The 11,493-nt window shown below is 48.4% G+C and overlaps 1 long non-coding RNA gene across 1 annotated transcript; it reads right to left on the minus strand.

Annotated features, from left to right (window-relative positions):
- Positions 1-1,925: 1,925 nt before the first annotated feature.
- Positions 1,926-10,932, minus strand: LOC142038547 (uncharacterized). Its single transcript, XR_012652591.1, has 2 exons — positions 10,475-10,932; positions 1,926-2,747 (listed from the first exon to the last, which is right to left on the minus strand). It is a non-coding gene; the product is annotated as an uncharacterized LOC142038547 (long non-coding RNA).
- Between the last annotated feature and the right edge of the window lie 561 nt (positions 10,933-11,493).

The raw sequence follows: 11,493 nt of genomic DNA on the forward strand, positions 1-11,493 counted from the left end.
GTGCCTCTGCAAACCCTGAAAAGACCAGCAACATAAAGAAAGAATTGGGAAAAAAAAACCAAAAAACAAACAAAAGACCAGCCAGAAGACAAGACAAGGCAAGGCAAAAATAACATAACTCCAAGAACCCAGGGCCAACAAACCCACGGCCAGTCTGTAACAGTAACATGCTTTAATCCTAACTCGCCTAAACTCTGGCATCCTGTCCTCTGGCCATCCCACTGCCCTAGCACACTGTAACACTCGCAGGCCATAACCCGAGCACGTCGCAGCCCTAAGATATCAAAAAATGGAACACAAACTCTTCCTGCCTTTCTCCTCTCACCCTTCCCCTCCGTCCCTCTCTCCTGCTCCCTGTCCCACCTCTGTCCACCGCTCTGTCCCCCCTTCACCTCCTCATTCTCTCTTTCTCTCTTTCTTCTTCTTCTCCTCCTCCTCCTCCTCCTTCTCCTTCTCCTCGTCCCCGTCCTCGTCCTCGTCCTCGTCCTCCCCCAGGCAGGCGGCCATGGGGCCTGCGGGGGGCGGGGCCGGGCCGGGGCCGGTGTCCCTGCAGGGTCAGGCAGCAGGAAGGAGCGCCCCGGGGCATGCTGGGAGCTGTAGTCCTGGGGCACGGGGCTGCCGGGGGCCCTGGTGGTTCCCGGGGCATGCTGGGAGCTGTAGTCCTGGGGCACGGGGCTGCCGGGCGGCCATGTTGGTCTCTGCAGTCTCTGCTCCAGCTGCGGCCCGGCTGAGGTGAGGGCTGGGGCTGCCCGTGAGGCGAGCGAGGCCCTTGGGCGGGCGTGGGGGTGTGGGAGCCGGGCCCGGCTGAGGGAAGGAGAGAAGGGGCAGGGTGAGGGGGGTCGCAGTCCTGGGTTTGCGGATTTCACGCAGACGCCCTCTTCAGAAAACACGGCCTCTGTGTGTGTCAGCGGTCCCTGCCGAGCTTTATTATTTGTAGCCGTTTTTATAAATACACAGCGGGCTCACACGGTGCTGTGCTTCTTGTAAACTGAATCGCTTTTATCCCGGCTACAGCCTGGAGGGAGCAAGTGCCAGCCGGTAGATTAAGATGGAGATGAACGCAAGCGATACACTTGCGATGGTGATCCTGCCACAAGGCATGCTGCGTCTTTGTTATAAGTTACGACGAAAATTTGTACGCCAGCCCGGGGATAATCCAATCCAGGTTTATTGTAGCAAGTAACAAGCAGGCAAAACAGCGCTGGGTGGCCGGGGAGTCTCCGCTCCACCAACCGCACACACCTGATGTGGTAACGTGTTTGACAGTTAAACAGTTAAGTGTTACATATGTATGGGAATTGCAGGTATGCCTATACATATGCATGACCTCTTCCCGCTTTGCATTAAAATTAATTCCAAGAGGTATTACAATTAGTTCCGAGAGGTATTACAATTAGTTCCAAGGGGACACTCCCTCAAGTTTATCTATCCAAGCCACGGAATCGGCCTTGGCCGGTTTCTGGGACCAGTTCCTTATTTTCTCAGGAAACTGCTCTTGAGGAGCTATATGATAAGGTAATCAAGACTGGCACATCCTGCTTACTTAGCTCAATATCTAGTTTCTGCACTTGTTACTGTGGTTATTACGGTTAAAAGCAGCTTAGTTACTAAGTTGTAGAGATCGATATATTTTAACAATCAACAGGTTTGATGAACAAATTGGTTATGCAAAGTTTATTACAATTCCCCCTTTTTTTTTTTATTATTTTGTTCCTCAAACTGGGCAAGAGCTTCTCGAGCTAGGGAGAGAAGGGGAGTTTCTTTAACAATTTCGTCTTCTTCTAGGTGCTTATAGTGTCTTCTTATCAACATTAGGTGTACAGCTTCTAATCGATTTTTTATCAATCCAGTAATTCTATTCAATATACAAGGTGCAAAGGTTAATATTAACATTATTAGAACTAGGACAAAACTAAAAGCCTAAGTTATGTAGACATGGGTCTCTGGGTACGAGTTGACATAAAGATTGATTAAAACTTGGGGCCCCGGCAGCAATTACTTGCTGTAATATCATTTGATCCTCCCACCTATAGAGCGTCCATTTATAAGGTTGGTGGGGGTTCCCTTTACCTTGGGTTGTCCCTATCAGCATTAGTAACAGTCTTATCATCCAAATGCTTAATCTTAAGTTCGAGAAAAGTGGTGTACCCTTACCCTTGCGACAGGTATTCCGAGGGTGTTGATAATCATTTTGGTTTTTGTCTTTACCCCTGGTGAGAGATGGGAGACTTCGGGGAAGCTCTGAGGACGTTTTGTTTGGGAGTAATAAGTCAAGAGGCTCCGTGAGCCTTCTCTGGAGGTGGTTCATCAACCTTAATCCCCACAGCAGTACGTCTCTGCCTTCTTCTCTGCCTACTCTGTTGCTTAGAGCAGTGAGGTGTACCATCTTCTCGGCAGCAGTCGTATTCTTCAGGGGAACCTCCTTTATATTTGATTCGCTTTGACTTATATGCGTCCCAGTTTTTATCCTTCACTTTCCAAGCTCCCCACCCCACTCTGACCACTGTTCGTCTGCAAGATATTGGCAGTATTTCAGCCTTTGTTGAACACGGCTCGTTGGCGTAAGGACAACACCTCTCAGGGTTTATGCCTTTAGCAAAAATATCCCACCACTCTTTGGAGTCCTTTATAATTTTCCCGGTTGATACTCCTACACATAATGCTTGCTCAGTTAATTCCCGTTTGTAATAATAACATTCGTGGCAAATACCACTAGAGGGGAATACCCATAGGAGCAATGTGTCCACCTGTTGCCTGATGTGCAGGCGTGGCGACCTGGTTCAGGAACGGCGAGCCCTGTCCATCAGCTTGCAGACACCAATGTGGTGGACAGCAAATGGCGTTTATTAGTGGTCGACACGGTGTTATATACCTTTGGTTTACAACGCCACTTCCGTCTGCTTACATCGTAAATTAAACACTATTGGTCATTAGGAGAGGGACTCTAACTTTCCGTACACCGCAAGATCTTCCGACCGCCAGGCCTTAGCTACCTATATTCCCTACATTTCCTACATTTCCTACATTTCCCCCCTCCCTATGCGTCATTAAATTAGTTAAATTAGTTACAAAAATTATATTAATATAATTAGTAAAAATATAATTAGTAAAAAACTTAGTTTTATATTTTTTATAGGTCTTAAAATATATATATGTAAAAAATATAAACTATAAATCTGAATAGAAATCTATAGAAAACTATAAACACCTCAAGTTAGTCAGTTAGGGCAGGTAAGCAAGGAATTTAAGGGGTAAGTTGGGAAAATGTTAGGGACAATGCTGGGTAAACACATTCTTAAAGCAGTTGTTGGTGCTCTACAAACATGATGTTAACGCGTTCTAGTCGGTTTTTGACAAACAACACGAGCCTGTTCAGTATACAGGGTCCAAAAATCAATGTCAGAAGGATTATTGTGATCGGCCCGATCAAGGAGGATATCAGGGTGGTTAACCACAGTGACTGGTTGAACCATGATTCAAACCAGTTTTGTTGCGTCTCCCGTTCTCTTCTTCGCTTTTCCAGTCCTTCTCGCAGCTTAGCCATGGTGTCTCTTACTATTCCGGTGTGGTCCACATATATACAACACTCTTCCCTCAGTGCAGCGCATACCCCTCCCTGCTGTAAGAACATTAGGTCCAATCCCCTTCTATTTTGCAACACTACTTCGGACAGTGATCTGACTGATTGTTCCAATGCACTTATTGATTGTTCGATCCTCGCTAGGTCTTTGTCTACTGCCACTCTTAGGGTGCTGAATTCTTTGCTTTGGTGTACCAAGGATGCTACTCCCGTACCTACTCCTGCTGTACCTAAGATCATTAAAGTAGCTACCATTATTGCTGTAAAGGGTTCCCGTTTTGCCAGATGATGTTCTGGGATAACCTGAGAGTCGTAGACAAATTCTTCGGAATGGTAGTAAATTTTTGGGACTGTGGATACTTGGATACAATGTTCTGAGGACTTATTAAGATTTTCCAGTGACAAACAAGGCGTAACTCTGGTAGTAGAACAGACCCATTTGGCATTTTCGGTTGGTATTAACCATCTGGTAAAGGCTCCATACGGTACCTTATTAATGCACAGTTGTTCTCTGTGCTTTGGGATTTTGCCTACACACACGCCCTTCCCCACCACCTGTGACAATGTAATGCCTTGTTTTTCTGTGTCCCATATACACTCGGCCGGATTTGAATCATTTGCCTGCATGGGTAGGTCACTCACTCCTATGGCCTCATAGAAGGGTGGTCTAATTCCGAAACATAACCAGCAATGTTCTGTAAGATTTGGATTTGTCTCGTTCAGTACCTGGAAGCTAGCTTGCATCATTTTCCAAAGAGAATTTCCGTAAGGGGTTCGGGTGTTATCAAGAGTCGTAACTTCGGTATCGTGTGTGGTACTATATACTAAAGGTGTTGATGTTGGCGGGTTAAGAACTGAGTTAGGCCCGATTGCTTGGGGTGTTTGTGGGATTGTCTTAAGGATTTGTACCACTATTCCTGGGTCCTTGAAAGCGCTGTGAATGAATACTGACCACCTCTTTCCCACGATCCAGCCCGTATTAGCCGGGTTTTGGATCTTCAAAACCAGATGGGAACAGGTACCTTTGTTAGCTAGCAGTCCATTGGGTGTGAATTTTGGACGGTCGCACCCATTTGGTCCCCACTCAACCCGCAAGTTTTTGTCCTCTCTTTCCGGTTTCCATCTATCACTTGTCACAATGGTTTCACATCCCCAGTACCCGCAAAACCAGTATCCTGGATAGTTACAGTAACTCTTCCCTGGGTTTAAACTAGGACACCAGTACGTTCCCCATAATGATTCAGGGCCTCCACGCTTAGGGAACAAATCGAAGTTTGTTATCACAAGAGTTGGGGTACCTGCTGTCACGTTTACCGCTGTCACTCGATCGCCAGTGAGATCTTGTAGGACCCACCTGAATGGCCGATGGGAATTGTGATCTGACCCTGCCTTCCCTGCTATGACAAGCTCTAAAATCAAGATTATACAAAAGCATTGGGACCTTCCCTTGCTAGGGTTGTTTTGATGTCGTCCGGGCTCCGCCGGTGCGGAACTTTCAGGTTCGGACGGGACGCTTGCCGGCTCATCACTTTCTGTTGCTACCGGGAAGTACCGATCACGGGGGCGTCCGATGATCCAGTCCTGTGGACAGAAACTCACAGTTTTCATTAGTTTTATTCTGGAGGTCTGGTTTAATGGATTTAAGCGGACACCACCTAACCTTTCCCTCTTTTTTGACAGCGCCATACCCTCGCCCTGTAAGAACTAGCCTCCATCCTTGTTCCCATTCTCCCAGCTCATTTCTGATTATAACCAACGGGCCTTCTTCTAATGCTCGAGTGGCCCAATGTTTTTGGGTAGGGCTATTCACCTCCTCCCCTCGGGGGAACTGATTCAGTGCTAACAGAGCAGTTGCCAAAAGACGTGGTTGGTCTTTTAGGGGAATGGCGTTGGTAAAACCTTCTGGTTTTGCTAGTACCTCTAATTTGGATTTTAGGGTGTGATTTGCTCGTTCTACTATAGCCTGTCCTGTGCTATTATACGGGATGCTGTGTGTTAGGGTAATACCCCATTTTGAAACGAATGCCTGAACTGATTTGGAGACGAAATTTGGACCGTTGTCTGTTTTGATCTGATTAGGGATACCTAGCCATGCCATGGTTGTTAGCCAATGTTGGATGGTTGCTTTGGAGTCAGTTTTAAGGTGCTGAGTGGCTGCGATCACTCCACTATATGTATCTACGGTTACCGCTAACCACGCTCGAGGTTTTAGCAACTGGCAAAGTGTAAAGTCTGTTTGCCACACCTCGGAGGCCTTGAGACCTCTGGGGTTGACTCCGCTGGACCACAATGGTGCCTTTTGACAGTGAGGACATGTGGCTACTATGTGTTTTGCATCAGGGACTGAGATTCCACATTTCTTTGCTAACGCTTTAGCTCCGATGTGGAGAGACTCGTGTAACTGATGGGCGTCTCTCAGTGTCCAGAGTCCTTTAGCAGCGGCGTCTGCTTTGTCATTACCAATTTGGAAAAATCCTCTGATTGGGCTGTGGCTGTTGACATGGATGACTGATATAGTACCTTTTCGTGAGGATAGTGCTTCCTCCAGCATCAAGGCCGTTGTAGATGTCGCCACACCAGGCCTTGACATGGCCAAGCAAAGTTTAGCTACAAACATTGAATCGGTTACTATATTGAGATGTTCTGTTGGGAACAGTCCACACGCTAGTACTATGGCTGTCGCTTCTAGTTGCTGAACTGAAAGAGCGTGATCTGTCATTTTAATGCAGTGCCATTTTTCTTCTGATTGCCATACTGCTGCCGCGGTTGAGGTCGCTGAGGATGCGTCTGTGAAGACTGTTGGTCCCGGTTGAGGTCAGTCTATAACTTTTTCTGGAAGGTCGATGTCGACGATGGTTAGCATTTGAGTCCAGGGGGGCTTCGTGGCGTACCAGATTTCTCCGCCAAACCCAGAGAGAGCTATGGCCAGATACTCTGATGTTGCCACTGATTGCATTTGGAGCTGTTTGCGGAAGGGTAAGTATATTCTGGCGGGTTCAGTACCTAAGTGTCTTAGAGCGAGTTTCCTGCCTTTCATAATGAGGTTACTGAGGCATTCTACTCCTGGAGAAAAGGCACGAGATGTTTTTCCTAAGACTATCCATTGTATTGGCTGGGCTTTTTCTGGGGGGCCTTGGGCTAGTGCTCCTACTCCTCCCTTTTCTGTGAAGTGTACATACAGATCAAGTGGTATGTTTGGGTTCCACCTGGCGAGCGTACTTGACGACGCCTGTTGTTCTATAAAGTCGAGAGAGTTCATTGCTTCTGTTGTCAAGGTTTTTTGTTCCCATGGGTTCTTTCCTTTCAAAAGATCGTACAGAGGGGTCATAATTTCGGGAGGAATCAGGACAATATTGCGTAGCCATTGCAAGGACCCTACTAGCTGTTGCATATCATGGAGTGTTTTAATGTTCCGGTGGATTTTTACTTGAGGGGGGGTTATGTAGAGACTTGTGATCTCTACTCCCAAGAAACTTACACACTTTTAATTTTTGCGTTCGCGATTTCGAACCTGTTCGTTTTTAGAGTTTCTGAAATTGTTGACACCAGTTGGTCTACCTGACTTCCTGAGGGTGCAGCGATCAAAATGTCGTCCATGTATTGAATGATAGTTGCAGTCGGATCACTACACTGGACCGGTGCTAACGCTCGATCCACCGTGACCTGGCAGATGGTAGGTGAGTTGATCATTCCTTGGGGCAGTACTTTCCACTGAAAGCGCAGGTTGGGACGTTGGCTGTTTGGAAACACTACAGAAAAAGCAAACCGCTCTTTGTCATCTTCATGCAGGGGTATTGAAAAGAAACAGTCTTTGATATTGAGGACGGCACAAGGTTGCCCTTCTGGTATCATAGAGTTCATGGGCAATAGTGTTTGGACGGGACCCATTGGTTGGATTATTTTGTTTACTTCACGCAGGTCATGGAGGAGACGAAACCCCTCGCCAGTTCGTTTGGGTATTACAAAAACTGGGGTGTTCCATGGGCTGGTGGAAGGCTCTATGTGACCTCGCTGTAGTTCGCGATCAAGTAGCTCAAGGAGGGCATCCATTCGAGGCTTTGACAGGGGCCACTGCTCGACCCACACTGGATCGGACGATTTCCACGTCAGTTTGATTGGTGGAGGCGGGTGTGCAGCAGTGGCCCTTAGGATAAATTTGTCACCCTGACTTTTAACAGGGATAGAGCGTCCCTTCCCAACAGGGGTGGAACCCCTGACATGACGTATGGAAAAAGAGTGATAGTTTCCTCTGGTCCCTTTTCGGTGTGAAGTGTGATTGCTACCAATTGAGCACTCCTTCGAGCTCGGGTTAATCCCCCGACTCCTCCTACCATAGGGGCATTTTCCAATTTCCAGCGTGTGGGCCAATTTGTTTCAGGGATAACTGTGACATCTGCTCCGGTATCGATCAAAAAGGGGACACTGATGGTGGTGTCATTTGGGGCATTATAGAGGGAACAAATTCCCCATACCACTGGTGGGTTGTCACATGCTACCGCCAGGGCCACCCAGGGGTCTCGGTTCCAGGGGAAGGTCCTTGCTGTCCCCGAGATACAGGCAAATTCGGTTGAGTCGCTGGTTGGACCATAAAGTCGGTTGCTCTCCGAGGGGGCAGCGGGTTCGGGAGCGCCTCGCCCCATCCTGGGTTGGCATAATTGGGTCGCCTCACATCCCAAGTGGGAGAGGGCTGTGCGCGATCCGGGTGCCCTCTCCCCCTCCCGTTTCCCTGATTTTTGAATCTACATTCCTTAGCAAAATGTCCCTTCTTTCCGCAGACCCAGCACGGCCCTCTAAGTCGGGCCTGGTGCGGGGGGTACGTAGTTGACGAGTCCCCCAGCTGAGGGCAGTTGATGACAATGTGGCCCTCCTGGCCGCATTTAAAACATGCCATTACATCAGCTATTGCGGTACGAACAGCCATCTGAATCGGGGCTAGATGTTCTTCACTCACAACATGCTTAATCATGTCTGCGATACTTGACCCCGCAGGTAATGACTGCAGGACTTCTTTGGTTTTTGAATTGCATTGCTGGCACAAACAGTCTGCGACGACTGGGCCTTGTGCCTCTGCAGGCAGGGATGAGGAGTCAACCGCCGCTTGGAGGCGATCTACAAATTGTGTAAAACTCTCACTTTCACTTTGTTTTATTGTGGACCATGGTGATGGCTTGGCAATGACTCTAGAGACTGTGCGAATAGCTTCTCTAGCTGCACGAGTAGTTGTCATGACTTCATGGGCCCGCAAGCCTTGGGCTTGTGCCTGGGGGGTAATCATTGTTGGATCTGTACCCATTAGTCGCTGCAGGCTAGAGCCATGGAGCGGGTGGTCTGCCCCTGTTACTTGGGCTAGCTGCCTCGCACAGTTGTCTTCCCATTCTTGTTTAAAAACAATCATTCCCGCCCCATCAAAAATCAGTCTACAAGGGGGGGGCGGGAGAAAGGGAGGAGGAAGCGCCGGAGGGGGTGCAGGTGACGGCTCGGCAGGCATAGGCTCAGGCAAAGATTCAGGAGGCTCAGTCCGCTCTCCCGGCAAGGGCACCTGATTTCCCCAGCTGGGGGGTGTTTCCTCCTCTGAAGTTGGATCGGCTGCGAGCCACTCGTCCCAGAAAGCGCCTGACCCGGAGTCGGAACTCGACTGACTGGTCACCTCCGGGCTCCAGTACCTTTCTGTTGGGCTCCGGCCCCGCCCCCTGTGGGTGGGCCGTTCCCTCCCTCTAGGCTCGCCCCGCCTTCTATTTGGGGGAGTGGTTGGCCGTTTTTTCAAATGGCCGCTGTGATTGGCTCTCCACCCCTCACCCACGCTCCCCCCTCTGTTTCTGTCACTCCCATCACCTGTCTCCTTCTTGTTCCCCTCCCCTTCTCTTTTATGTGCGCTTGTTAGTTCTAGCGCTTTGTCTTTGTTCACGCCGGAGGCATCTTCGCCCCTCCTTTGTTCTTGCCACTCAGCGCCATCTTGGGGCGCATAGGGCGGTAGTTTAGCCCGGATATTTTCTAACTGTGATCTCTCCGCGGCGCTCCTAGCCTCCTCGGTTAACCCTCCCCAGAAAGATTTTGCTTGATCTTTTGCCTCCGCGAGCGGATCGGGGCTTGGGGATTTCGGAGACGTGCCGCCCTCCCGCGGGTGTTCTAACTCGGCAGAATTGCCGTCATCTGGGGGACACAGAGTCTGTGTGGCTGCCCCGACTCCCAATTTCGGGGTGACCAACAGACAGTCCCTTGCTGCCTTCCAGGTTTCTTGCTCTTGAATGGCTTTTCGCAAAGCCTGTTCAACTTTTCCCCACGCTTTAAGGTTTTTTCCACAACCCGAGGACTTTGTCTCCTCGGCTAACACCTTAGTGCACTTATCCCACACCTCAGGGTGGAGTATATCTACCGGCTGATCAATGGCTCCAATTTCCAAAAGCCTCGCAATAGCAAGGGTAAAATCTTTGGGCCTACAATCAATCCCCCACTGTTTATGTAATTGGGATACGACCTTCACAAGGGCCTCCATCCTCCTTGTTGGTCCTGGTCCGGGAGCGTCCCCCCTCGACCTCTTCCCGCTGAGCTGGTCCAGCAGCCCGTCTGACCGTTCACCCGTCCAGGCGATTTTTCCCGGGTTTCGGCACCACTTGTTGCCTGACGTGCAGGCGTGGCGACCTGGTTCAGGAACGGCGAGCCCTGTCCATCAGCTTGCAGACACCAATGTGGTGGACAGAAAATGGCGTTTATTAGTGGTCGACACGGTGTTATATACCTTTGGTTTACAACGCCACTTCCATCTGCTTACATCGTAAATTAAACACTATTGGTCATTAGGAGAGGGACTCTAACTTTCCGTACACTGCGAGATCTTCCAACCGCCAGGCCTTAGCTACCTACATTCCCTACGTTTCCTACATTTCCTGCATCCACCACTTTTCTCTACAGAGTTTACACCTGTAACATACAAAGGGATAACATATACAGTGAGGATCTTTACAACAGATAGTCTCACTCATCTGCTTTTCTTCGGAACTTAATTTTCAAGCTGTCAGGGTCTCTGGTCGCCTCCCAGTGAGAATTCTGAATTGGTCTTTTGATTCTGCTTGCATGAGTCCATCCTCTTTTGGCAGTCCGGACTGCAGTATCTGTAGTAAGCAGAACAAGAAACAGTCCCTCCCAACAGGGAGTTAGAGATGATTCTTTCCAAGTTTTGATCAATACCTTATCTCCAGGCATAATTTTGTGTATTGCAATATCTAATGGTGGCCTCTGCACTATCAGTCCCTTCTTTATTAGTTCTTGCCATCTCTTCATGAGTTTAATGATATACTCCTGTAAGAATTTTTCTTCTATCTTTGGGTGTTCAATCGGCATTTCTAGGTCATAGGGCATCCGGATCCGGATAGCCATTTTGCATGATCTATTACTTGTCGTGTCCGTCTCTACCGCGACAGATCCAGGCTGGCTGTTCCTTGATCTTAATGGCAGTGAAGGTTGTCAGCAACACTTGATAGGGTCCGTCCCATTTCTCCTCCAGAGGTTGTCCTGAAAAAATCTTTACATATACATAATCACCCGGTTTAAAGGGATGGATTGGTTGATCTAACCCTCTAGCCCTGGTTCCTAAAACTTGTTTATTTATATTTTCCAACTGCTTCTGGAGGGATACCATGTAGTCACACAAATACCCTGCACCTAGCTGGGTTAAATCTTCTCCTGTAAATTGAAATTGATATGGTCTCCCATACAATATTTCAAAGGGACTTAAATTTTCCTTTGTTTTTGGTTTCACTCTCATTCTAAGCAATGCCAGGGGAAGAGATTGGGGCCAAGTTAGATTAGTCTCTTGACCAATTTTTGCTATTTGTTGTTTAATTAAATGATTCATCTTTTCAACTTGCCCACTTGCTTGAGGTCTATATGGGGTATGTAACTGCCAGTCTATCTTC

This window comes from Buteo buteo, chromosome 13 (genome assembly GCF_964188355.1).
Source record: "Buteo buteo chromosome 13, bButBut1.hap1.1, whole genome shotgun sequence".
Lineage (NCBI taxonomy): Eukaryota > Metazoa > Chordata > Aves > Accipitriformes > Accipitridae > Buteo > Buteo buteo.